A 17,152-nucleotide genomic window follows, 5' to 3' on the forward strand; every position below is an offset into this window, starting at 1 on the left:
CCTTTTGTACTGTTCTCTTTCAAGAATCAATTATTTCCTACAATGGACAGAATATGTAATGCATACGTGGGTGCACGCGCACGCGCGCGCGCACACACACACACACACACACACACTACACACTAATCCTCTCCCTTCCCGCAAAACATTGAAGGCATAGCTCTTGGGGACTGTAAATAAGGACTCTGTTTCAAAACAGGGCCTTTGAAGATGCTGTCAATTATATCAAAATAAGGTCACAGCAGAGTAGATTCTCCTGCCATCAAGTCAATCCTGCCATCAAGTCAATTCTGACTCATAGCAACCCTACAATGTAAGGTGGTTCCTAATCCAACCTGAGTGAACTCATAAAAAAGAGACATGGACAAAAGGAAGACAGCCACCTGACAATGGAATTCTGCTCCAATGGGAAGCCAAGGAAGAGCCAAAGCTACCAGGAGCCTGGAGAGAGAAGAAAGGCTGACCGTCTTGCATCTTTGATGAGAACATGCTCCAGCTAAGATCCCACATTTGGTCTGTTTGCCTTTAAGCTATTTGACAATAAACATCTATTCTTAAAAGCCACTCAGTCATGATGGTGGAGTGGAGTGAGCACTGGGTTGCAAACCAAAAGGGGGCGATTTCTAACTCCTCAGCCCCCAGTGGGAGAAAGATTTACAACCACTGGAACCCTCAGTTCTACTTTGGTTTTTTTAAACATCACTATGAGGAGGCTTCTACTCATGGGCAGCGGGTTTGGTGGGAGAAGGCACTCGATTTGTGGTACTTTGTCATAGCGTTGCCAGATATTGAAAAAATTTCCTTAAACAAAAAATCATCATAGTTAGCCTTGTAATGGGGTATGGGTAGAGGACAACATGAGGAAAATATGCTGTGTCTCTTCCAATCAATTCCCAAAATGATCTTTTTAAAATAATAAAATAAACATAAAATAAGTTCAAAAGTTTCAAAAGAGCTACTTAATTATTGCTATGGGTTGGAGGTAGGAAAAGAAAAAGGAACTGAGTGTAAACATGGCTGTTTAAGAGACCTATTTTCTTCAACATATAAAAAAAGACACTGCAGAGTATGGGAAGTCTCGAGTTAAAAGGTATCTTATGTAGCCCAACCCTTGCATTTTTAATAGCACTCGGTAATAAAGATGTTGAGTGGCTTGTTTGTTCAAACCTGTCTCCTAATTTTAGTAGTCCAAGGTGCCTTTCACTAGGCTCTCAGGTTTGCAGTTTGAGGATTTATAATAGACCTGAATTTCAGAAATTACCTATCCAATGTTTCCAAGGTCTCTTTCTAAATGGAGTAGGTGTCTATGAAAAACTATAGTACAAGTTACAAGGCAGGCTCCAAAGGCTTACGTTGTACTCTGTTTCAACTACCATTTTACATAACTTTCCCATATATTATGTGTACAACAAAAATGCACACCCACTCTAAACTCAATGGGCTTTCTCTACATCTCAAAGCAGACAGGTGTTTGGTGGTGGAAAGGCACAAGGAAGGGGGCATATTAGGGAACAGCAGGCTTGACGCCATGGGCATTTGCCATCACTGTATGTATTACAAAAGATAACTGTTCCCAGGAGAGATCATCACTGGTGTCCCTGGCTCCCTCCCTCTTCATCCTTCATTTGTGTGTCCTGGACTTCGTGAGGGATACAAGAACCAATACTGACCCAGAGGGATTGGTCCCCATCAAATCACCTGGCATCATTCACTTCATGAAAAATGCTTCATGATGGCATGGCTTAAAATAATTCAGACACTGCCATATTTTAATTTATCCATTTTATAGTATTACAATTTTACAACCCAATCCATAGTGGCATTTTATCATCAGCAATGAATCGTTCATTATATATGAGTCACAATAAACTATGATGCTATCAAGGCTGAATAATAAAATGATCAGTGAGGTAACTGACATTTATTAGTGTATCAAAAAATAAACGTAAAATTATATAAAGACAAACAACTCAGGCCAATGAAAAATGGCACAGCTTGTAAGTTCCACCAAGCAGAACTATTCTGCAACATTCCCAATGCTAACGTGGCCCAAAAAGATCCACTTGTTAGAGAAACAATTTGAGAACAGCTGAAAGGTGTGGTCCTCTCTGACAGACTTCAGCAAGGAGAGGAGTCATTGGTCCTTGTTGCGCAGAGGTTGCTTGAGCCCCTTACCCTGAAAGGACACTGCCATCCTCTCAGTCCGTATCAAACGGACTTGGCGACTGCAGTCACCATTCATCAGCAGCACAGGAAGCCCTATCCTCTTACTTCCTTAAATCGTCCTTCTACTCTGGCTATGTGTATTGCTGTGAAACAACTGTTTTATTCTGCAAACAGAGCTACTCTGTTGGAGTTAGGCTTCAGGAGAATCAGTTCATCCTCACAGGAAGAGCAGGACAGAACTACTGACCACATCCAGGGAGTAATTTTCTCCCCATACATCGGAGGCGTGAAGGAAACTGCCAAAAGTGATGTCCGCATCCACTGGATGTGCATGCCCTAATAACCTATGCTTTATCTTCCAATTAAAAATAAAGATATGGTATCCACTTCAAAACTGAAATAGGGAAAAATGCTTATGGCATATCCTCAAAATACATTAATATTTCAAAGGCCAAGGTAAGAGGTTGAGCTTGCCAAATGGTTGACATCATCCTGGGTAAGAACATTCTCTAAAACTGATCCTGGTCAACAGCACAGAAATTACCCAGTTTAAAAACTGACAGCAACTGGACTTAAAAGACTATATTTCAATTGGTTTAATTAAACTTACTTTGCCAATTTATATAGCTCAGAAAAGAAAGAAAAGTGCTATTCTGATTTAATATAAATTACTCAAGGTCATACAATGGCATAGTTTTTATTAAAAGGAGTTTGGTGGCATCCTGTTGCCACTGAGTTGATTCCAGCTTATAATGACCCTGTATGGCAGAGAACTGCCCCAAGGCTGTGAACCTTTAAGGTGGTCAACTGCCACAGCTACCTCCCATGGAGTGTCTGATGGGATTGAACTGTCAACCTTCCAGTTCATTCAAATTCCATTAGAACCAGCCATAACATTACATGTTATTTAGCACATGAATGGAGCAATTCTTTATCTTCCTGTGTATCTTCTCTTCTCTTAAGCTTTCTATCACTGCTTTATTCCCTACTCTATTACCTTCCTCCAAAAGTAGTATGTGTAAGAATCAAGATAAGTAAACAGTTAAGTTTCCCCAAAGTAGAATCTTTGGAAAAATATACAAGACCCCAAATATAGAGTACCCTTATTATTCAACAATGGGGTGGGGCAGGGTAGAAAGGTACATTAATCAAAACACAGTTTATGCTATTCTGCATTATGAAAAATTACCAGTTTTAAAACTTCCTTTCTTCAAATGCTTGTAACCAACAGAATATAATCATTCTAACATTTAGCAATAGGCCTGGAAGTTTTAATGCCATGTTTCTAACTGACAGGTTTCTGAAGCAGGGAAAATGGTCTGCACAACCAGTCAGGTATACACAATTTCTATATACTTGAATAGTTCTTTCGATTGCTTCTGCAGCAGAGAAACTCAATTTGCTTTTACTTTCTAATCTCCACATCAAATCAAATAAGCACGTGTTAAACTCTACTGTAATAGGATAGCGTTACATAATGAAAGTTTCCTGCTGGCATTTGCAAGCATTTCCCAGTGTCTTTGCTGCTTGGTAGTGGGCATAAATTAAGCCTCTAAATTAGAAGGTTCACTGATTATGGGCATACCTGGAAAACAATAGCAGCCACACACACACACAAAACCCACAACCTCGCCCCATGCAAAGCGTGTTTTTCTATTTTTCTCTTCCTTGGGTCCTTTACTAAAAAGCTGTCATCTTTTTACAATACTCTTGATTCACACAAAGTAGATGCTGGAACACAGTGGATATGTTCAGCAACTGATGTTATTTTTCTGACTCTTAAACAGATTAATGAACTGTGGAGAGGCTGATAGTACATTTAACCCTCCAAAGCAAACTGTGCCAAATAAAACCACATACAGTTTGTCTCTCCCACACCCAGGGACACTTGTTTAGGCCATTCCTTGTTTGTATTATTGCACTGCCATTTTCCATCATTGTTTCCCAGGCACCAGAAATGAAGATTCTTCTACAGCAATATGCTGCATTCAAAGGGAAATGTTCTTACAATTTCCTTTCAAAAATACAAGACTCTGAGCTTGATACTGCCAAGCACCCTCAACCAACATTTTGCTTTTTTGCATTAAGGAAAATAAATTTGACCCAAAATGCCAACTAACCACTATCAGTTTCACCTATGAGTGAGTTGCCTGCCATTGGTTTAAAAGTTGTCGAGCTGTTGTTTGTTTTTAAACAAACTCTAGCAAGAAGAGAAGAAACTATGACTTCCACTAATAAATTATATCTTGAATTGGATATGCCGTGGTGCCCATGCTACTTTCAATGGTAACTGACACACCCCGAATTTAACTGTACCAGACAGTTCTTTCTGTCCCATCGCTGACCAAACACTGCTTCTCTGTTTCTAGTCATTATGTATTACACAAGGCTTAACACAGCCTAGGGTACCTGGGGAAAAATTCAGATGACAGCAGAGTGATGCATTCACAATCTCTCGTGTAGCATATCCCTGACCGTGAGCACTAATAGTCATTTTTTGATGGAGATAAAATATAACTGGCTACATGCTCATCACTCTAAGAACCTTTGGCCCCCGTATGCCTGCAGGTTTTCTTCAGAAAATCCTCTTAAAAACCATGCACTCTCCAAACCTTGCAAACCAAACTTGGAAAGAGCCTTGTGCAATGCTCAATAACCTTGGCGATACCACCACCAGCCCCAAATTCACAGCCCGAATGCAGCAAAACCCCAGAGGAAAGGCTAGCTGGAGCCCAGAACTGCCGCGCTGCCCCCATCCCCTCCCCCCCACCCCACCGCCCTATCTGCCGCATGGAGCGAGGAGAGGCGTGGAACGAGGCTCACCAGCTCCGAAGATGCTCCGGTGACCTCTGGCTGCGAGGCGAGAGCTGGGTCCCTAAGGCGCAAACGCAGGCGAGCAGCCCCGGCGGGCAGTGTGGACTCAGCCCCTGGTGCATTCCTCGCATTCCTGCACGATCGGTCACCAGCCGAGGAACCGGCGGCGCGCGTCGCCCCCTGGACACACACACCTGCCTACTGCTGCGCCCCGAGCGGCCGCGGCCGCCGCGGCGCGTCCACCGGCGGAGCTCCCAGTTTGTCGCACTCCGCCAACGCGCAGCCAAATCCCGGCCCCGCGGCCCGCCCCCTCGCTCCCCCGGCTGGGCGAAAGGGGAAAGGACCGCCGGAGCGGCGGGCAGGGACGCCAATCCGCCAGGAAGGTGCCGCAGCTCCGCTTCAACTCCGGGCAGGGAGAGGAGGAAGCGGTGGGGCGGGCGGCTCGGGACTGGGATGGAGCGTCAGACGCGCCGCGAGCGCCGAGGGGCGCCCGGCACCGAAGGGGTGTGCGGGAGCGCGGGGCTGGGGGCAAAGCGAGGTGCTGCAGGCAGCAGGGGCGTGGGAGGAGGGGAGAGTGCCAGGATGCAGGATCGCGGCTGGGGGGTGGGATGGGGGGTACGGACAGACGGCCCGAAGGCTGGAGGCGGCCGCCCCGGCGGGTAGGGGGCGCGGGGCGGCGTGCCAGGCGGGCTGGAACGGGCAAGCCACGGGGCACCCGTCCAGGAAGGCTCGGCCCGGCGCTCAAGTTCGGGGCCGGAGCTCTCCGGTTCCGGCTCAGGAATGGACAGCGGGCCGAGGGGTCGGGAGCCGGGCGACGGGCAGACCCGGGCGCGTAATCGCCGGGAAAGCAAATGGAGGGTGAAACTTGTGCGCCTGCCGGGGGGAGGGGAGCAGGCGGGCGAGTGCGGGCAGGAACACGAGGCGGGGCAGGAAAGCCGAGGCGGCCGCGCGGCGCTGGGGACGGAGTAACGGGAGGGAGGCGCCCGCGCCCCGCGCAGGCAGGTCGGGGCTCCGGCGGGCGGCCGGGCGGCCGCGACGGGGCGCGAGGCGGGCTCCAGCGGGCTGGGGTCGCGGCGCCCTCCCGCCAGCCCGAACACTTACTTTCCAGGTCAGGCGGCGGCCGTCGTCGCTCCGGGAATCAGGGACATCGGCTCCGCGGGGTCGCCTCTGCGGCACCCGAAAAACTGAGAAAGTGCCGGGGCCGAGCAGCTGCCCGCCCCTGCCGCCCCCACTCGCCCCCGCCCCGGGAGCGCTTCTCCCACCACCCCCGTCGGCGGCGGTGGCCAACTTGCCCCGCTACCCCGTGCCCATGGTGCCGCCTCCGCGGCCGGCGAAGACGAGGACAGCCCCGGAGCCCCCTCTGCTGCCCAGAGGCCGCTGCCGCCGCCCGCCCAGCCGCCAGCCCGCCTGCCAGCCAGCCCCGGGCTCCCGGGAACGTCAGCACGCCGCCGTCCCCGGACCTGCTCCACGCCAGCCCCATTGGTCGGAAGGAGAGGGCTGACCGCCCCCATTGGCCGGGCCCTTATATTGAACGGGCCAATGGGCACTGCGGTTTCAGGTCGCCATGGAAACCGATGCTGTGAAGAGCCAGAGGGCCTGGAGAAAGTGAGGGACGAGGGTGAAGGTGTCTCTGGCCTCTGTCGCGGGAGAGCATTTAGGTGGGGGTGGGGGGTGGGGGTGCACGGGCCTTCCCGGGCCCCCGCATAGGAATTTGAACCAGGTGTTCCTTTGCTTCCCTGTCAACCCGAATAGTGCACGGCAGGGGTTTTCCTTGGTGTCAAAGGCAGGAACCGCCAAATCGCGGTGGGCATCCTTGGCGGTGAGACTCCACATTAAGGCGTTTCACTTCTCCCCGGTCCAGGGAGCCTCTGAGGTTGTGCCCTTTGACCTTTGACTAGTGCGCAGCCTCTGCTTCTCCTCCAGGTGAGTTTGCACCCTTCACTCCTTTAATCCCCGCTGGGTCCTTGATATCATCGATCCAACTGAATTGCATTTAGGTTTGTTCGTGTAACCACTCCCCCTTCCCAGGGTCGAATCTGACCTCACATTTTGAGTCTTTAAATATATAGCACTACTCAATGGAGATCCACCGAGTTTTACCTGGAACATATTTTGATGAGGCAACAGGATGCCGAAATGGAGGCTAGATAGCAAAGGGTGTGTGCATGAGCTAATGTGTTCCCTGCTTTCCAACTGCGGACCTCTGTTCTCCCCTGCCAAAAGCTATTTCTTAAATGGCAACCTCTGCGTGCTTACTGCATGGTGAGGCTGACAGATGTGTACTACCCACCCCCACCCCCACCCCCAGGAATTTACAGACAGGGAAAAGACAGGTGACAAAGCCAATCCTTCATGCCTTCTAATGATTTCACAAGACAGTAAAGGACATAGATCAGTGCTTCTCAGCCTTCCTAATGTCGTGACCCTTTCATACAGTTCCTCCTGTTGTGGTGAACCCCCCAACCATCAAATTATTTTTCATTGCTACTTCATAACTAATTTTGCTACTGTTCTGAATTGGGCGACCCCTGTGAGAGGGTTGTTCCACCTCAAAAGGGGTCTCGATCCACAGGTTGAGAACCGCTGACATAGATTACAGTGGGTGGATTTTGTTTTCTGGCTTTTGTCCAGTTTAACTCTTAATTTGTTTTTTTTAATGAACTGAGGTATGAAAGCAGTACACATGAAAATCGTAGCTTTTATGCTGAGTTCTCTACTTTCATTTCAAGTCAGTTTGTGCTAGCTTGTCAATACTAGTTGAGTTTTATTTTTTGTAAATAACTCGTTACTTAGATACCACCTGCTAAAAAATGAAATTCCAAGAATCTGTTAGGCTTTTGAGCATTCTATTGCTCTAGCAGATAGCTGCTGATGTCCTTAGGTTCCTTTGGGGGAGAGGGGGTGATTTTGCCACCTTTATAGTAATCGCTTGAGTAACAAGATTTTGTTTATGTTACTGCCCCTTATATTGAAGGGACCATATTGTGTGAAAATGTTGATAGATTTGTGGAAATTACAAAAAGGTTTTTGGAGAGAAACTGATTAATGTGTGTGCAAGCTACATATGTCTCACTCCTGTCTTGAATTTTAAACTAAATGATATGCTCTGTAATTGAAGACTGCAAAAATAAATGAAGAAAAGTTAACCGAGTGCCATGTCTGAAAAACCATCTCTCTTCAATTTGTAGTTAAATCTGAACTTAATTGACAATCCTCTGCAGGGTTGAACTGTGGAACAAAATAGCTGACCATGTGACTTTCCCTGCACTTTCTAGAATGGGGAAGGGAACAGCAGGGACTAGGAAGTGCTGTCTCATGCCACCATGGAAATTACCTCATCATGCTTTTGAATCCTCCTGGATATTTTTTCATTTGTTTGGCTCACAGAAGCATTAAAGTGCAAATTTTGTTATAAATGTAATACATTTTAATATACTGATAGAATGTTGATAGTTTATAAGGGTTTTATTTTCATAGCAATGAATGGGAGATGTGTCTGATGCAAATAAAATGTGGGCTTTCCATTTTCCCTTAGGCTAGCATGCAAAAAAGAAACAAAACAGTTCATGGATTGTTCACTTCAATAATCTTTCTGTTTTTGAAATTTCCCAGAGAACCTGTTTGCTGAGTATTTTGAATGTTTACATTTCATTGTATAATGATTAAAATTTTAATAAAATATATCATTAAGAACATCCACCCCCCTCAAGTAAGGTGCCACTCAGCATTAATTTTTATTTTCTTAATAGACTTATTAGAATGTGCTTTGTTTTGTTTTGAATTTGCCCTTGAAACTTTGCTGAATAAGGTTAAGAAATCAGTTGGTTCCACAAAAGTTCGCGCTCTCCGGACTGAAACTGGCCTTTCCTAATCTAGGTCCCTTTCAGCGCCACATTACTAAAGGCGTTTCTACCAAATCAGTTGGGCCTTTAACCAATGGGCGTTAGCATGTTATTGTTGTTAGATGCCATGCTGTACATTTTCATGCATGGTGACCCAGTGTGACAGAGTAGAATTGTCCCTTAGGGTTTTCTGGACTGTAATCATCATGGGAGCAGGTCCCCAGGTTTCTCTCCCAGGGAGCCACCAACCTTTGGGGGAGCAGCCTAGTGCTTACTAGCCATTCGTACCACCAGGAATCTTTACCCACAATCCACGGAAATTATTCCTTTAACGTTCCCAAACTTTTGTCTTAATGTTCACACCTTTTATAAATGTAATACTCATCCGCCTTCCTTCCTGGTTCAGAGAAGATTACATGAACATACCCCATTTTGCTCCTAAGCATAGGCTGTTCTCCCTCCTTCAAGATTTTCTACCATGGAACTATAGTTTCTGTCCTAGATCGTGCGTTCTACTCTCTCTTCCATCTTTTTTTCTCTTCCCGAGGTGAAACTTTCTATCCTATCTCCGTCTTCATCTTCTGGCCATTGCTTTCACCAAGAAACAATCTGAAGACTTGCTCAAGGCTTCTACGTTTTCAATCCACAATGTGATTTTGGCCATGGCATGTAACTGAAATCATCCTGAAGACTGTGGTCTTAACTCCTCAAAGCGCTAGCTCATTTTGCCAGTGATATTGTGCATATTAAAATGCCCCTTTCAGGGAAGTTGTACTGCAGCAATCCCACAATTTTGGGGAAGAGTGGAAACCTTTGTTACCTGGGCTGAGGCTCCACAGAGCTGCTAATGACCGTGAGGGGATGAGGCGGTATCCTGCTACCCAGGATACCTATGTGAACCTAGGTGGTAGAATGTGTGGCCTGGAAGGGCCTGAAATTCCTTTAACTTTCTCAAAGCCGTCTGACATCTTACACATTTCATGGTCAGCTCTTGCCCCCCTGGCTCAAGGAAGGGTGGATGCCTCTGAGCCAGGAGGCTGGCTGCGGAGCCTAGAACAAGGTTAGAAGGACTGAAGATGTTTGGTGAGCTTCACCCTCAAGAACAAAGTAAATAGCACGAATCCAACTGACCTATCAAGTAACCATCTTGCAAAGAATCCGCTTGAACCTTACAAGATCAAGAAGACTGTAACTTTCCAGTGCTTACTTTTTCCTGTAAGCCCATGGTGATTAGTAATAAACTCCTTAAAAGGAAGAGCACAGACAGCCAGGAGGATGCTGGCTCTTCTGTCAGCCTTAGGTATCTGTGAGGAAGTGGGAATAACAAAGATATGAGTGAAAGCTACAAAAAAATACATGGTCGAGATTTTTTGTTGTTGTTTTGATTTGATGTGATTTTAAGAATGGTAAAGCGGAAACTCATTGCCATCAGTCGGTATTGACTTGTAGTAACCCTATATATATATAGTGTTTCTGAGGCTGTACATCTTTATGATAGCAGATCGCCTCAACTTTTTCCCTGGGGGCAGCTAGAGGGTTTGAACCACCAGAGGAAGGTAGCAAAAGAGGGAAAGAGCACAGGAATAATTTTGAACCTGAGAAGGGATTGCTGTTAGGTAGCATCAAGTTGATTTCAGTTCATAGTGACTCATGTGGCCACTATTGGGGTCACTAACCAGAGCTGCCTTGCCCACAGGATTTTCTAGACTGTAATTGCTATGAGACCAGATCACTGGGTCTTTTTTACAGGAGCTTCTAGGTGGGTTTGAACCACCAACTTTTAGGTTTGGGTAGCAGCCAAGTGCTTAACCATCACACCGCCAGGACTCCTTGTAGAGGATTCCCCATTGCTATCAAATTAGTTTCAGCTCATAGAAGATCTACCCCACGGGGTCTCCAAGACTGTAATCTCTATAAAATCAGACTGCTACATGGTTCTTCTGCAGAACTGCTGGTACTTTTCAACCACCAAGTTTGTAATTAGCAACCCAACGTTTAACCCGCGAACGGTATCACCAAAGATCTTTTCTGAAAAGGACAAAACTCACTGCCATCAAGTAGATTCTGACTTATTGCAAACTTATAAAACAGAATAAAATGTTGCCTTAGGGTTTCTGAGACTGTAAATCTTCACAGGCACCAACAACCTCAACTTCTCCCAGGGTTGCGGGTAGGTTTGAAACCCCAGCCTCTAGGTGGGCCGCCCGGTACTTGTTCCACAGCACCAGAAACTCATCGTTCTACCCTATGTGATAGAGTCGAACTACCCCTCTGGGTTTCTGAGTCTTGCGCTCCTTTATGGGAGCAGAAAGCCTCATCTTTCTCCTGAGGAGCTCCTGGTGGGTTCAAACCACTGACCTTATATTTGGCAGCTCAATGTGTAGCCCCCTACACCCCAGGGCTGCTTTTAGTGAACTTATAGGGCAGGGCAAAACTCCCTAGGGTTTCCAGGGGTGTAGATCTTTTGAGGAGAAGACAGCCTCATCTTTCCCCTGAAGAGCTACTGGCTGGTACAAACATCAACCCAGGGCTTTAACTCACAGCACCAAGGGTCTTTTACAACATTGTCCCGAGCCCAAACCACTACCATCGAGGCTGTGTAAGTTTTTAAGCAGATAGATAGCCTAATCTCTCCCAGGGAGCAACTTGTGGGTTTGAACCACAGACTTTGTGGTTAGCAAGTCAAAACCAAACCCACTGCCACAGAGCAGCCTATCTGAGGCTCTAAGTCTTTATGAGAGAGGATAGCTTTATCTTCCTCCCATGGAATGACTGATGGATTTAGAACATTTACCTGCCAGCCCCGCCAGTGCAATAGCAGTTTAGGTTCAACTGTGCCCCATCTTCAGCCTAATTCTCTGAACATGAAAATCCATCCCTACCCTTCAAGCCCCACCTCAAGGGTTACCGCTAAATCATTTTCTGGAAGTTTTTTTACTACACCATCTCTGAAGGGGTTGATTTCTGCCTTGATGTGTTATTGGGGGGACTATGACACATGACAAGCTGTAACTTCTGGCATAGTTATTTGTGTGTGAGCCTTCTTTCCCAGAGACTAGGATCCTGTCATAGGCCTGACCGTATCTTCCTTGGAGCCTGAAACTCCTGGAATGCCCCCCACACTAAGAAAAGCAAACAGGCATAAATTCATCTTTGGACCTTGAAAGAATTTGACTCCCCAAAAGTGAATGACTGGAATTGATGCTGTTGGGAAAAAAATAGAAAAAAATGGAAGTAGAGGTTCAATGTGGGAGAGTGAGGTAAGATGGAAAGCAGAGGACAGTGGAGGTTGTTAGGCAGCCTGTAAAGAGGGGAAGAGCTCTCACCGGGCTGTGAAGGAGGAGACCTGTGTAATAAGGATATGTGCTTTGGCATGACATTATCATATTTACGGTAAAGGCTCTAAAACATAGACTGGGAAAAGCAATTGAAACTCAGCTTTGCCAAGCAGGTTGAATAGAAGTTACCTATAGCCCCTCCCTGTCTCCCCCCCCACCCCCCCGCCCCATCTCAAGCTTTCAGGTTTACCCTGTCTCTTGTAATACAATGGGATCCATGGGAGTTTAACAACTTCATAAAATCATAAAGGCTAAACTATCTAGTATGTGTAACAGACATGTTATATCCACATCCCCTGAAGGAGCAACCCCACATGAATGGTGGTGATGGCTGTAAAACACTATTTATTTAAAACAATTCAATTGTGTATAATAGATGCATTTTATAGTATATAAATTATACCTCAATAACCAATTATAAATGAAAAGTGCTGTAAGCACAATGTTCTAAAATTGACTGTGATGATTGTACAATACTTTTTGATATGATTGAACTATTATATGATATTTATATTATATCCCATTACACTATTTATAAAAAAATTTTAAAACTCTTAGATATGCACATGTAGTGAATTTGGAAATGATTTTCTAGTGTAACTGCAAGTCTTCCAAATGAAATTTCAGTGAATTAAACAAACAAGCCAACAACAAGCAACAAGCAAGAAAAACTGGTAGATATCAACAAAGTTAGACTTTTTTATATATATAAAGAAAGAATGTGTGGGAGGTGGGGAGGGAGGGAAGAAAGAGGAGTTGCTAACAGAGCTCAAATAGAAAGCAAATGTAAAATAATGATAGTGACATATGTACAAATATGTTTGCTATAATTAATGTATGGATAAGAGCTATAAGAACCTCCAATAAAATGACCATTAAAAAATTACAACCTTTTAAAAATTGATGGATGGAATAAAAATTTGAGCATCGTAATTAAATACATAGTCAATTATGTGCTTCTTCCATTTAAATCTGTATATACTTTTGGCCATTATAGACCATATAACCAGAAGCTGCCTTTATTAACATGATTCAAATCTTTTTATAACCAGAAATTAATCCAAAACTTTTAAGATAATAAAGCCATCTCAACCACTATTTTTAGTCATTACAATCAAACAGTTTTCACTAAGTTTTAGAATTAACAATGCTTATATTAATAAATTTATGCAAATAAGCTTAATGTTTATTGACAAATATTTTTAAATCAAGATATTAAGCATCACATTTTTTCTTATATTTATTGATTTTGTGTTTCTATTTCATAATTTATATAATTTGTTACCATACTATAATAGAATTTAATTATTAAATTTATAGAAATAAACTATTACTGATAGCATGCTCCCAAATATTTAATAAATTATATCTATGAGATTTTAAGTGGGCAGGTAAATTTCTGTGTGTAAGCTATAAATTCAAGAAAACATACCATTTAGGTGGTATAATTACCATTTCTCTGCAAACTTGATAAATTCATATTTTAGTGAAAAGCATTTTTTTGGCCTTTACATTTATCTGGACATAAGACAGGATTTCACTTGAAGTTTAGCCTGTGAGCAGAAGGCTTTGTGATTTAGTATAAATTTTTTTCACCTTTCCTTGCCTCTTCAAATAACAAAGGTTATCTGAAATAGTGTGTAGGGCCTACTACCTGTGTCCCTGAGTGAGGACAATGAGTCAGGAGACCTGGCTTCCGATGGTCATGTGCCACGAGAGAGCTCTCTGCTGTTTTTAGTCACTGAGATGTGTTGCTATTGCTGCTGGCAGCAAAGGAGTTGGTTCTGCCTCCTGGCAGCTCACCTGGGCTCTTCCCGTGGTTTGCTGGGGATTGAACCCTTGTGGGCTTCATTGACTGATTTTCTGAAATCAATCATCAGGCCTTTCTCCGGGCTACCTTAATCTGGAAGCTCTGCTGAAACTTTCAAAGTATCACAGAAGCGCCCAAGCCTCCACTGACAGGTGGTGGTAGGTACCCATAGGGTACATTGGCTAGAGACTGAAACCTGTTATTCTGTAAAGAAGACAAGACTTCTATCATCTAACTACCTTGGTCCTCATCATAGACTTTATTAAGAGGCTTACTGAACTTTTGAACTGAATGCCCTTTTGAATTGTATGCTCTGTAATCAACCATCCTTGAAAGGAATTTGGCCAATTTGGGCAGATTTTCTACACAGTATTACTTACATAAAGGTAAGTCAAACATATTTCTATAAATCATAGGAATCTTTATTAAACAAAAAAATCCATTGAAAAGGTTTGAAGACCTCAGTTATAGTAGCCTCTCTTTATATAAAATGTTCATTCTTTCCTTCCTTTTTTCTTTCTTTCTGTTTTTTTCTGTCTACTCCAGCTACTAGGAATTTGTCTTTGAAAGATTACATTATAATCATATTCTTTGACAGTTTTCTTTGTCTTCAAATCACTTAGATCAACCCAGAAAGTCACATGTCAGTCTGTAACACAGCGGTTCTCAACCTGTGGGTTGTGACCCCTTTTGGGGGAGGTCAAACGACCCTCTCACAGGGGTTGCCCAATTCAGAACAGTAGCAAAATTACAGTTATGAAGTAGCAACGAAAATAATTTTGTGGTTGGGGGGGTCACCACAACATGAAGAACTGTATTAAAGCGTCACGACATTGGGAAGGTTGAGAACCACCGTTAAGTCTAACTAACATCATCAAAAACACTGAAGATCATTGTGAGCCAATATGTAAAGCATCATTGAAGTCTAGGTGGTACTGGGAAGGGGTCTCTTCTTTTGACAAGTCCGAATGGTATGAAAGCAAAGCATAAGGAACAAAATACAATGGAAAGGAAGCCAAGGAAAATCTTTAGAGAATATAACAAGAAAAAAAAATGTAACTACAGAGCACTAAGATATTTTGGTAGCCAACAGAAAACTTGATTTCAGATTGTCGGCCCTTGATGATTTACTATTTGACCCAAGCAAAGTTATTTTTCCATTGCCTCTATCCTACATCTATGAAACCGAGGTTTACTGTACTTCTCCATTTCTTACCAACATTAATCATTAACTTTTAAAGTTTAAAATATTAGAGCTAAAAAATCAGGCGGTGTCAATTTTTTAACTTTTCATGCAGTGTGTTTATTGCACTTATCCGAACAAAATCAGTAAGAGCTTACTCCAGAGAAACTCTCCGTACTTTTGATTTACATCAACTCTTCTTACATATGTTAATATCAACTTACCTTCTCTTTAGTAGATAATATGCTGTGAAATCTCAAGGATAAAATAATCACCATTTTATTCAGCATCTTGTAAATCATCCCTCCTTTTTTTCAAGTCACTAAAAGCAATTCACTCATAGACTTATATTAGGTAGTATCTTGTAACATGATCGGTCAAATATGCTGAGATCTAATGTTTGTTTCAATGATCAGCTTCCTGACTTTGTAGAATTTTAGAACTAAAAAAACTTCAGCTATTTGGATCCAACTTAAAACTACTCCTGTCAGAGTGCCTTGGAATGCAGATTGCTTCAGATACAGCTAGGGTAAAATTGAACATCTTACCATTTATTTTTCCTTTTAACCTGCTTCCAACTTGTTTCAGTTTTTATTATATCCTGCTATCTTTTGGAATGCGGTTCTTGTATGTTTTATAAATGGTTTTCTTTATAGGAAACGCAGGATAAGTGAATCTATAGAGACAGGAACTGGATTAATAATTATCTGAAAGTCATGACAAGAGAGGTTGGGGAAAATGGGGAGCAAATAATGGATTCAAGAATGAAGAAAATGTTCTAAAACTGACTGGGGTGATGAATGCACAATTCAATATTTAATCATTGAATTGTTTGATTCATGATTATTTGTCAATAAAATGAATTAAAAAACTCACCATATAACTCCTAGGCAAGGGTTCTTTCCACCAAAGTTTTCTAATAAGAAGAAATTTATGACATCTGTGTGTTCTGGGCTATATTTTGCTCTGCCTATATAAAATTCCCCAAACTCAAATAATATCTATTTTAATTTTAATAAAGCATTAGAAGAATAAAAGTCTTTTATTTGTAAATGACTATTTTATCTCTACTGCTCTTCTTCAATATTGTTTGATGATTGAAAACATGATGGCTTGAAGTATTTGTGTTAAATCTTCATTTTACTTACATTGTAATTTTTAAAATGTTTTTGAAATGGAGTGGCAACCTGTTGATTACAACTTACATTTAAAAAAATGGAACCAGGCGATTGTTGGATGTAGTTTCAGTAACAGTAATGAGCTCAAAGCCAGGAGGGCTGGATGTTAGGGTGGCCAGTGCTGTCTGTTTCCTCAAATCTTGGATAAAACCTCCAACCTCTCTGATCTGTGTTTCCTGATATGTGTTGACTGTCAAACTTAATTCATATGAAGTGAATTGCCAAATTACCTCCTTCTTCATCTTGGTTTTGTTTTTGTTGGTAAACCAGAACAGCAATACAAACTAGAAAGGGGGGGGGGGGGGAGTTGTCATCAAGTCAATTCTTAGATACAGAATTGACAAAAAAGAATTTTGTACCAGATAATTCCTGAGTCTATTTATTTCTACTGCCTTTTTTATGTTTGTTTTTTCTTCCTTACTTCCATACTTTTTCTTTGTCTGTGTTCTGCCTCTTCCCATTACTCTAGCTAGCTTTCCTTTCATCCTCTCTCAGGAACCTTGAACTTAAAAAAGAGCCCTTTGGGCTGTGATCTGCAAGGTCAGGAGTTGGAAACCACCAAGCACACCATGCAGGAAAGACAGAGTTTCCAATACTGTAAAAGGGGCAGTTCTACCCTGTCTGTTTGACTCACTAGGAGTCAGCATACACTCAATGACAGTAAGTGAGGACCTTGCCTTTACATTAACAAGAGCGCAGTTATAAAGCCACGATAAGGAACTTCTACACCGCAGCCTGTGAATTGCTGTCCTTACTAGTGAGATTGCAAAAACTGGTGAGGCCGGTTGCACAGGCTCTGCAGCGAGACTGGGTTTGCAGCT

At 43.2% G+C, this 17,152-nt stretch overlaps 2 protein-coding genes across 7 annotated transcripts in view; one reads left to right on the top strand and one right to left on the bottom strand.

The window, feature by feature from the left end:
- The window catches only part of PKP4 (plakophilin 4), a 272,376-nt gene extending 266,139 nt beyond the window's left edge, over nt 1-6,237 (bottom strand). For 3 of the 6 annotated variants that reach the window (XM_075529706.1, XM_075529705.1, XM_075529700.1), the window contains exon 1: nt 6,082-6,236. The gene's annotated coding sequence lies outside the window, so the exon portion shown is untranslated. Of the gene's footprint in view, nt 1-4,989; nt 5,116-6,081 lie in introns of those variants that run through there. The other 3 variants (XM_075529701.1, XM_075529704.1, XM_075529703.1) reach the window with 3 other exon arrangements.
- CCDC148 (coiled-coil domain containing 148) overlaps nt 5,188-17,152 on the top strand; it is a 337,076-nt gene continuing 325,111 nt past the window's right edge. The window contains exons 1-2 of the mRNA XM_075529709.1: nt 5,188-5,363; nt 6,089-6,903. The gene's annotated coding sequence lies outside the window, so the exon portion shown is untranslated. The remainder of the gene's footprint in view (nt 5,364-6,088; nt 6,904-17,152) is intronic.

Source organism: Tenrec ecaudatus, chromosome 13 (assembly GCF_050624435.1).
Source record: "Tenrec ecaudatus isolate mTenEca1 chromosome 13, mTenEca1.hap1, whole genome shotgun sequence".
NCBI lineage: Eukaryota > Metazoa > Chordata > Mammalia > Afrosoricida > Tenrecidae > Tenrec > Tenrec ecaudatus.